The sequence below is a fragment of the Corvus brachyrhynchos genome, unplaced genomic scaffold, assembly GCF_000691975.1.
Source record: "Corvus brachyrhynchos isolate BGI_N302 unplaced genomic scaffold, ASM69197v1 scaffold514, whole genome shotgun sequence".
Taxonomy (NCBI): Eukaryota; Metazoa; Chordata; class Aves; order Passeriformes; family Corvidae; genus Corvus; species Corvus brachyrhynchos.
Window position 1 is genome coordinate 815954 of NW_008238319.1, and position 9213 is coordinate 825166.

The window sequence follows — 9213 nt, forward strand, 5'->3', positions numbered from 1 at the left end:
CGAGCCGAGCCCCGGCAGCGCCCGGCGCCAGGGCAGGGCTGGGATGAGCCCGGGGACTGCCGGTAACCGCGGCTCCTCCTGCCCACAGACAGCCTGAGCGCATTACCGAGGAAATTGGAGATGGCAGGGAACAGCCAGCTTTCCATTCTTTATGTTTCTCCCATTCTGTTTTGTGGGTTTGTCAATTTATTGGCCATTTCATCCAGCTCCTACTGGAGCACTTGCTACTGAATCGATGTAAAGATAATTTTAGTTTGCTTGCATGTAAAATTTATTCAAATATTGATAGTTCTCCTCACAATATGGCCCACATAGATCTGTCAGGACAAGGCAACCTATTTCTGAAAGCGATGTTTAAAATTAACTTCAGGATTTCAGAGCTGGACATGCATTACTTGGAATAATTTTAACACTTCAGGTTTTGAATCAGTAGCCCTGTTTGTAACTTAAATAACCATAAGAAGAATTCAGTACTAAGCACCAAAGTGCCTTGGCTGATGTTTGAAAGCTCTGTGTGTGTATTCCTAAGGCGGGGTGGGGGAAGGGAGGATGATCAGGAGAGAAAATTCCCATTTGTGTTTGCTTTCCTTGTGATCTCTTATTGTCTCAGATCTGCTTCTTTTTTCCTTCATTCCTCCTTTTTCTTGGTCCATCCCCAGGTTTGATGTGCCAGAGCCAGCACTCACAAAAGGCTGATTCCATATTCCCGTTTTGCTTTTCCTTTTAAACTGAGGATGTTGAGCTATCTCAGTAATTTGAATTTTCCATGTTGAGCAGGACGTGGTGTCCAGTGGAAAGGATGACTGACCCTGGTGATTGCCTGATGGTCTCCAGATCTGGTGTGGAGCCTGTGCCTTCCTCCCTGCTCATCTGCTGACCCGTGCAGCATCCCAGCACTGCTTTGGGCCATTTCATTCACTCCTGGGTGCGTTTGATCCTCGAAGCCTTTGTTGGGACACCTTGGATGGGAGAAAAGCTGATACTTGTTATTTATTTGGGAGTGAGCTGCTTCCTGGGAATTTTTGAAAGCTTTAATTCCTTTTCTAGGCTTTAAGTTTGAATTCCTGTTTCAGGTTTTGCTGTTTGCCAGTGTCAGTGTGGCAGAGGTGGATAATCCCATTGGATAGGGTTTGGGATAATGGCTTTCCCAGCACTTCCCACTTCACAGTACAAGCCTCAGTCCTGCAGACACAACCAGAGTTATGTTCCAGGTAATTCCTAGAACTAACTAGACAGAACCAGACTTTTTTTTTTTTTTTTTCATTTCCATCTCCTTTTATATCTGAAACAAATTCCAATGCATGAGAAGGAAATAGGGACCCATCAGTATTAGATGTCAGATTAGAAGCTTTAAATAGGTAGGTCTGGAGGGAAGGCAGAAGCACTTGCACAATTCCTTTTTCAGGAATTCTCCTGGGAAGAAGAGAGATCCTCACACAGCATCTCTCTGAAAGCAGAATTACCTTTTTTAGATGGCTGATGAAAGTAGATGTGATGGCTACAAAACCCCTCTCCCACTCCCTCCAGTCTTAATTAATAGCTGGGCAAAGTTCATATGAATTTCCCACCTTGCAGAGACACCTCTTTGAACCTTTGTGCAAATATATTTTGAAGGGTTTTTTTGACCAACACTTAAAATATGTTTATTACCTGTGTTTTTTTCCCCAAGTCCTGATTCCTTAAAGTGAAAATAATGAAAGAAATGCTTTAACTCCTCAGTCCTTCAGGTGCCCTGTCCTGCACTGAGCGCACAGAACTCCCGAGCTTCCTCGGGGCTGTTCATTTATTTGCCAAAGACCAAAAGGTCAGGCACTTCCAGCTCGGTGAAGCTTCCAGTGAATTACATCATGCATAAAAATTTGCTATTTCCAAGCTACCCAGCCTCTCCTGTGAGGATACCTTGCTCGCCTGAGCAGAAAACAGGCTGTGCTAGCAGCTTTTGTGAGCAATGTTCTCCATGAGCACACGGGCCCTCCACACAGCCCCCGCATGCAGCCCCAGCTCCTGGCTCCAGTGCTGCCCTCGGGGGCCATCCACAGGTTTGATCCCCATTTATTCTGCAGGGAATCACAGGGAAATGAGCTCCTGTCCAGGGCTGAGATGTGCACAGTAAGGGCCTGTCTTGAGCTGTGCACACAAACAGGGTTTGAGTGTCCGCTTAAGGCCCCAAACCTTCAGAAAAGACTGGGCAGGCATAATCATAGGATCATGGGATCATCAGGCTTGGAAAAGGCCTCCAAGATCATCAAATTCAACCTTCAGCCAAACCCCACCATGCCCACTAACCCATAGCACAAAGTCCCAGGTCTGCTCTTTTTGAACACCTCCAGGGATGGGGACTCCACCACCACCCCTTCAGTGAAATCTTTCCTCATATCCAACCTGAGCCTCCCCTGGGGCAGCTTGAGGCCATTTCCCCTTGTCCTGTCCCTGTTCCCTGGGAGAAGAGGCTGATCCCACCTGGCCACCACTTCCTGTCAGGTTATGAACTTCCTCACAGTCTGATTGTTGCAGAATCATGGAATGGTTTGGATTGGAAGGGACCCCAAAGCCCCCCCAGTGCCAGCCCTGCCATGGCAGGGACACCTCCCACTGTCCCAGGCTGCTCCCAGCCCCAATGTCCAGCCTGGCCTTGGGCACTGCCAGGGATCCAGGGGCAGCCCCAGCTGCTCTGGGCACCCTGTGCCAGGGGCTCCCTGCCCTCCCAGGGAACAATTCCTTCACTTACCAAGGTTACAGACTTAGCAAAGTTTTCCTTAGATTAAAAAATTAAATTACATTACAGCAGTTGTAGGTGCTGGAGCTGCAGTTTTCTCTCTGTTGGGGTGGCTCTGCCCTGGTTTCTTCTCTGGGATCAGAGGGAGGGGAGATGCTCCAACAGCCTGAGCCTTGCAGTGACAGTTTTGTGGTGGAAGCAGATCAATAGGTGGGACCTGGAAAATACAACCAAACCCTGAGGGGCTGGGGGTGTCAGTCACGAATCCTGCTGAGTGATCAGTCAGTGACTGGTGGGGGTGGAAGGGGCAGTGGGGCCCTGTGCTGCCCACAGGGACCCGGGGGAGGGGACAGGGATGTGTTGTGATTGTGCAATCCATTATTTATTTTATTTTTAGGAATAAGAGATGACTAATGCTGAACCACTCCCAGAAGATTTAAACCTTCGGTAAGCCCCATGGAGCAGGATTATCCCCACCTGCCTGACTCCCCTGCCCTGGCACCCTGGGGCTCCCTGGGAGCAGCACTCAGGTGAGGGGAGGCACAGGGCTCACCACAGCCTTTGGAGCGTCCATCCCACAGTGGTGGCACCTGCAGCACCTTCCAGCTCCTGGGCTCTGAGGGACGAGGATTGACCTGGTGGCTGTGGGAATTCAACAGCTGAGCATGGAGAGAAGGCAGTGGTGAGGTGAGAGGGGAGGGAACCAGCTGGTTCCCTCTGGGACCTAGGAAGAGGTTGTTTTATCTCCTTTGAGTAAAAGTTCAGCCCTGTTGAGTCTCCCCTGTTCCCTTCCCTCTGTTGTTCCCTTCCCTCTGTTGTTCCCTTCCCTCTGTTCCTGGGTGGCGTTGGACATCCTCTGTGCTGAGGGGAGATAACACCCGGTTCTCCTGGTGAATGATAGCAGCATTGTGGCATTTGATGAACCCAGCTGAGAGCACGATCTGTGCACGGGTGTGTTTAGGCAAGGCCCCTGGACTGGAAGTCCTGTCACTTCCAGAATCACATTTCCAATTCAGAAAAGACTGGGCAGGCATATTCATAGGATCATGGGATTGTCAAGCTCGGATACCGCAAAACTGCAAATCCACGGGAGCTGGCACCCAGCCGATGATAATGAAAACCATGTGTGGGAAAGGACAGTGGAAATGGAGGTGCTGCTCTTGTAGGAGCACTCCCAAAGCAGGAAGAGTCCCACACGTCTCTCTCAGGGCTGGCTTTCCTGAACCTCCAGGCTGGACACTGGGGCTGGGAGCAGCCTGGGACAGTGGAAGGTGTCCCTGCCCATGGCAGGGGTGGAGCTGGATGAGCTTTAAGGTCCCTTCCCACCCAGGCCATTCTGTTATTTTTTATGATTCTGTGTAATATTGCAAAACCATCCTTTTTGCAAATTCTGTCCTGAATTTAGAAAATAATTCTAAATGAGTTTATTAAGAAATGAATTCTGATCAATTTTTAAAGGAAAAATGAGACTTACCATGAAAAAATTTTGAACCATAGCAACAGTATAAAAATTATTTTTTGAGGGGGATCTTTTACAACTTAATTCCATCCCTATTTTCTATTTTTAACTTTTAATCAAAGCTTCTGGCTTGTTGGGAAATACAATAAATCTTTATATCTCCAAAGCTTTTAAAGTGTTCACTGTGCCTGCTGTTCTCTTTCTGACAGGAGATTATCCTTTTGAGTTGGAAATTTTCTGTAATTTGGGTCTAAAACGGTTGAAAGTGGAAGTGGGGCCTCAGGTCCGATTAACAGCAGCCCTAATGAAGGTGTGGGATGTGTGGAGGCTTTTCATGGCAGGGATGTGCTCCGGCCCCGCTGCCGTGGCCACGCTCAGAGCTCGGAGAAAGTCCCACTTTTGTCCTACGGTCGCTTTTCTTTTTTGGTTCCAGCCCTGCTGTCCTCACACAGCCCTGTCACAGGGACTTGCCCAAACCTGAGGGTTGTTTTCCCCGCTCTGTCCTCAGCTGGAGCTGCCTCAGCACCATCACCAAACCGGAACAGTGGGGATTCCATGGAATCACAGCATCACTGAGGTTGGAGAAGACATCCCAGGTCATCGGTCCCAAACTGCACCCAGATCCCACCACGCCCAATAAACCCCATCGCAGAGTTCCTCATCTGCTCGGTTCTTGAACACTTGCAGGGATGGGGACTCCACCACTGCCCTGGGCAGCTGTGCCAGGCCTTGAGCGCTGTTTCAGGGAAGGAATTTTCCCCAATATCCACCCTGAACCTCTCCTGGTGTAACTTGAGACCATTTTCTGCTCTCCTTTTCCAAGTTCCTTGGAGAAGAGGCCAACTAACTCACTAACTCCTCCTTAGTTTATTATTAATAAAATGTATAAAATCATTGAGTCATTAATTTTAAGGCATTGGATCCCAGGATTTCCTGCCTGACTTTTTCTGCTTTTTATTTCCTATCTGCTCAGAAACTTCCCCAAGACTTGGATTCCTTCTTTTTCCTCTTCCCACTTTGAAATTAATCATTTGTGTGTTCCAGTCTGTTGGATGCTCAAAGGAGCACATGGAAGAGGAACAAACCCCAACCCTCCAGCTGCAGGATGCTTCATCCAGCACCATTTCCCTTAGCTGCAAGTGGGAAGGTGAAGCTGCTGGAGCCAAGCTCTGGGGTGGGGCTTGACCCTGGGGAATGGATGTGGTGATGTGGGAAACTTATCCAGGTGATGTGGTGATGTGGGAAACTTATCCCTCATGGTGTTCATTTATTTCCTGAGAAATATTTCTTTTGGGATGGCTGCTTTTTTCTGGAGAGCTGGACTTGGATAACATGTTTATTAGGGCATTTCAAAGCATTTATTAGGGTATTTCAGTGCATTTTAGGATATTTTCAATGCATTTTTAGGGTGTCTCAAGGCCAGGGCTGGGGCACTCCCTCGCTGTCTCCAAATGATGGGAATCAGATCCAACAGTTCCTACTATGAAAACTTAGGGAAGCTGCTGCAGCCAAACCAGGAGATTGTAATCCTTGAGTGACCATAACCATTGGGGGAGTGGGAGGACAGGAGGCTCTAAAGCTGCCCTCTTGAGCCACACTTACTAAATCACTTTTACAGCCTGCAAATTCCCATGGATGCTTCATGTTCCCTGATTTTGTTAATGCTGCCCTTAAATTTAGCTTTAAATTCTTGTTACCATCAAGCTTTGCTTATGGATTTTGAGCACATGGGAATTAATTTCAGACTATTGCCTTAAAAGTAGGAAAACACAGTATTTGTGCAAGGCTTCTAAAATATTTTGTTCTCAACTTAAGAGTCCTACTGTTTCATACAAACCATCAACACTTTGAGTGAGTAATTCTCCTAAAAATAACTCCTACCTGAAAGGGAAATGACTCACCTTTAATGTGAGTCAGCCCGTGGACTTCAGAACCCCCAGGATTTCTTTCTAGCAGAGGTGGGACTGTGTCACTGGATGACCTCCAAGGTCCCTCCCAGCCCAAACCAGGCCGGGATTCTGTGATTTTATCAAGGTGCTGAAGTCCAGACCCATGGCTCCCCTTGGACAGCTCTGACACTCCCTCTGCTTCCATGGTGGTGGAGTGCCCATCCCTGGAGGTGTCCCAGGAAGGCCTGGAGGTGACACTCAGAGCTCTGGGCTGGGGACAAGGTGGGGATGGGGCACAGCTCGGACTGGATCATCTCAGAGATCGTTTCCAACCTTTTTGGTTCTGGGATTCTGTGATTCCCTGCTCCTCCCAGCCTTGCTCTCCTGCCATCACCAGCTTTCAGCTGCAGTATTGATGGCACTTCATATTCCTTCCCTCTGCTTTTTAGTCCATAAAGACCCCTTTTAATTCTCTGAAATGAAGCTTCTGTTTTCAGAGAAGCTCTTCCTCACCTCTTCTCTCTCCAGTGAGCAACACCCTAAACTCTGCTCCCCCCTGCGATGAACCCACTGGTGTTGGGGCAGTGGGGGGGCTCTGTGGCCTCTGATCAGGGCTGGGCCCACCCCAGCTCTGCCGACCCTGGGGGAATGTCAGGACCTGAACCCAAACCCGTTTCCCTCAGAAGTGGCTTTGTGACAGTGCCTCACATGGCTGCTTCCCACAGCCTTGAGTTGTTCCCATGCAGGACCCACGAGGCTCACAAAGGCATCCACATGCCCTGAGCCTCTTGAGCTGACAATTCCGTGGGAACAGAGTCTGCCTCACGATTTTCTGCTATTTCCTGCTCTGTCCTGATGGCAAATTGCCTTGGGAAGAGCCTCTCCTGCTGGGCTCAGGAACCTGCCTGATTTCTGTTGTTGCTCTGGAGTGCCTTCAACGTCTGCATGCACAGGGTGAGTAACAGGCACTGTGGGGAAAAGGGACTTGGGACTGAATCCCAAAGAACCTGTCTGGAGCTGCTGGTGCCGGGCTGTGCTCTCCAGGCTGTGCTGTCCCTGCTTTCCCAGTGTCCTGGCTTTCCCACTGCCATCGTGTCCCTGCACAGGACCGGGAGTGACTGTCCAGCCTCAGGACGGCGTGGGGCTGGCTCTGCCCCTCCTCCTGCTGCTGTCTCCCAGGGCTCCCAGCTTTGGAGTCGATAGCACATGGATTTTCCAATTCTGATCTCAGACAAGCAGTGCTCAGCTCGGGTCAGCACAGACTCCCTTCGCTGCAGCTCTGGCTGTGATTGCTGATAAAAGATATTCCTGAAGACCCAAAAACACCACGGACCCACCATCTCCTCATAGACAGAACAGGTTTATTGAAAAGCATGTGGCTTTCACCTCCTGGCCAAAAATCCCAGGGTTTTTTTCCAGCTGTCTCCTGCAGTGTGAACCACACTGGCCTGAGTGATGGGGCTGCACCAGTTGCTCAAGGATATTTTGTGTTGAGCGATGTCCAGCTGGATTTAATGACACCTGAAGGGCTGTTCCTGCCTGGCTGAGTGCTCCAGCCCCACCGAGTATCAGAGAAACCTGATATGTGACAAGTGGTATTTAAGGGAATTGTGGTCCTGGGATTTATTTGTCATGGATCAGTTTAATTAGGAATGGCATTGTGCTGATTGGAAGCCATGCTCTGAAGGACTCGTTCACTTTGGTTTGGATGTTAGAAATCCATGGATTTCCCCAAGGCCCTGCATTTGGAATGAGCTAATCCTGCTGGTGTAACAACCACTGCCTTGGCAGTGCTGGGGGAATGCTTGGATCCATAGTCTGGGAGGGTTTTTCCAAATGAAACCATTCCAAGTTTCTGTGAAGATGAACTCTTTCTCATCCTGGCTTTTAGGGAAAAAAGAGCTCACCCTGAGGATGTTTAAGGCAGAGGTAGCTGGAGCTGACAGTTCATTAACAATGCATGGGATGGACTAAGCTGACATTGCCCAATGGGCCATTAAGCAAAACTGCTGCCAGCAGCTTTAAACTCTCATGCCTTAAGTGACATCCAAACTACGAGTTTGGATCTCAGGAATAAAGCAATTCCTGGAAGAATGCACTGGAGGAGTTTCCCTGAACAGCAGATTTTTCCAGGGAGCTGTTGCTCAGCACAGCCACAGCAGCATTTCACAAAGCACAGTTCCGTGACAAGCCCCAAAAGTTCCATTTTGTATCCAAACACCAACACGTTTTGGGGGTGTGAGTGGCTGCCCCTGGATCCCTGGCAGTGCCCAAGGCCAGGCTGGACATTGGGGCTGGGAGCAGCCTGGGACAGTGGGAGGTGTCCCTGCCCATGGCAGGGGTGGCACTGGGTGGGCTTTGGGGTCCCTTCCCACCCACACCAGTCTGGGATTCTGTGGTCCTAGGAAAAGATGCTCGCTGGAGAACAGGAATTCTCCCCTGGCACCGAGCTCAGGGCTCAAGAGCTGAGAGCCCAGGGGGCTGAGGAGCAGCTTCCCCTTCTCCCTCAGCTCCTGTTCACCTGTAGGAGGAGTTAGGGACAGCCTGGTGTCTGTCCGAAACCCTCTGCAGTGCATGGCACGTGCCAGCAAGCAGGGAGGGAAATCCTCATCGGAATGAGAGGGTTGATAATGGAAATAATGAGATTGGAATTAAAAATTTCAAGTTTCAAATCCAGTCTAGGACATGAAAGTTTGGGGAAAGCAGCAGTGCCAAAGCTGTGTTTGTGTCCTGGGCCCTGCCTGGGTGGAGTTGGTCCCTGGGGATGCAGAGAGGGGCTGGGGGTGTTTGTCCTCACATGAACACAGGACTGGGTGTGCTGGGGCAGGGTTTCACCCTGTCCCTGTGCCAGGGAGGGCAGAGCCTCAGGAAGGACGTGTTTTATAAAGGAAGCACATCCCTCAGTGGGGCTGTGGTTCAGAGCACGGAACTCTTGATCCCAGTCTCAAATTCAGCATTGCAACCAACATTAAAACAACACTTCAGTGAAAAAGGCAAACCTCCCAATTTTTTCAGTCTGACATCTGCAGTGCACACTCAGAACAGGGGTGGGGGAGGTTGGGAGGGGCTGGAGTTTGCTTTTGGTTCGTGCTGGTGACAGAGCTGTTGAAGTTTTCAATGTCACTTGGAGTACTTTTAACACAATTTAT

General features: G+C 49.6%; 1 long non-coding RNA gene across 3 annotated transcripts in view; it reads left to right on the forward strand.

Annotated features, from left to right (window-relative positions):
* LOC108446668 overlaps positions 1–4916 on the forward strand; it is a 5756-nt gene extending 840 nt beyond the window's left edge. The window contains exons 1-5 of one of the 3 annotated variants that reach the window (XR_001861943.1): positions 1–62; positions 778–925; positions 1074–1211; positions 3114–3403; positions 4684–4916. This is a non-coding gene — a long non-coding RNA (uncharacterized LOC108446668). The remainder of the gene's footprint in view (positions 63–777; positions 926–1073; positions 1212–3113; positions 3404–4683) is intronic. The other 2 variants (XR_001861942.1, XR_001861944.1) reach the window with 2 other exon arrangements.
* Positions 4917–9213: the final 4297 nt, after the last annotated feature.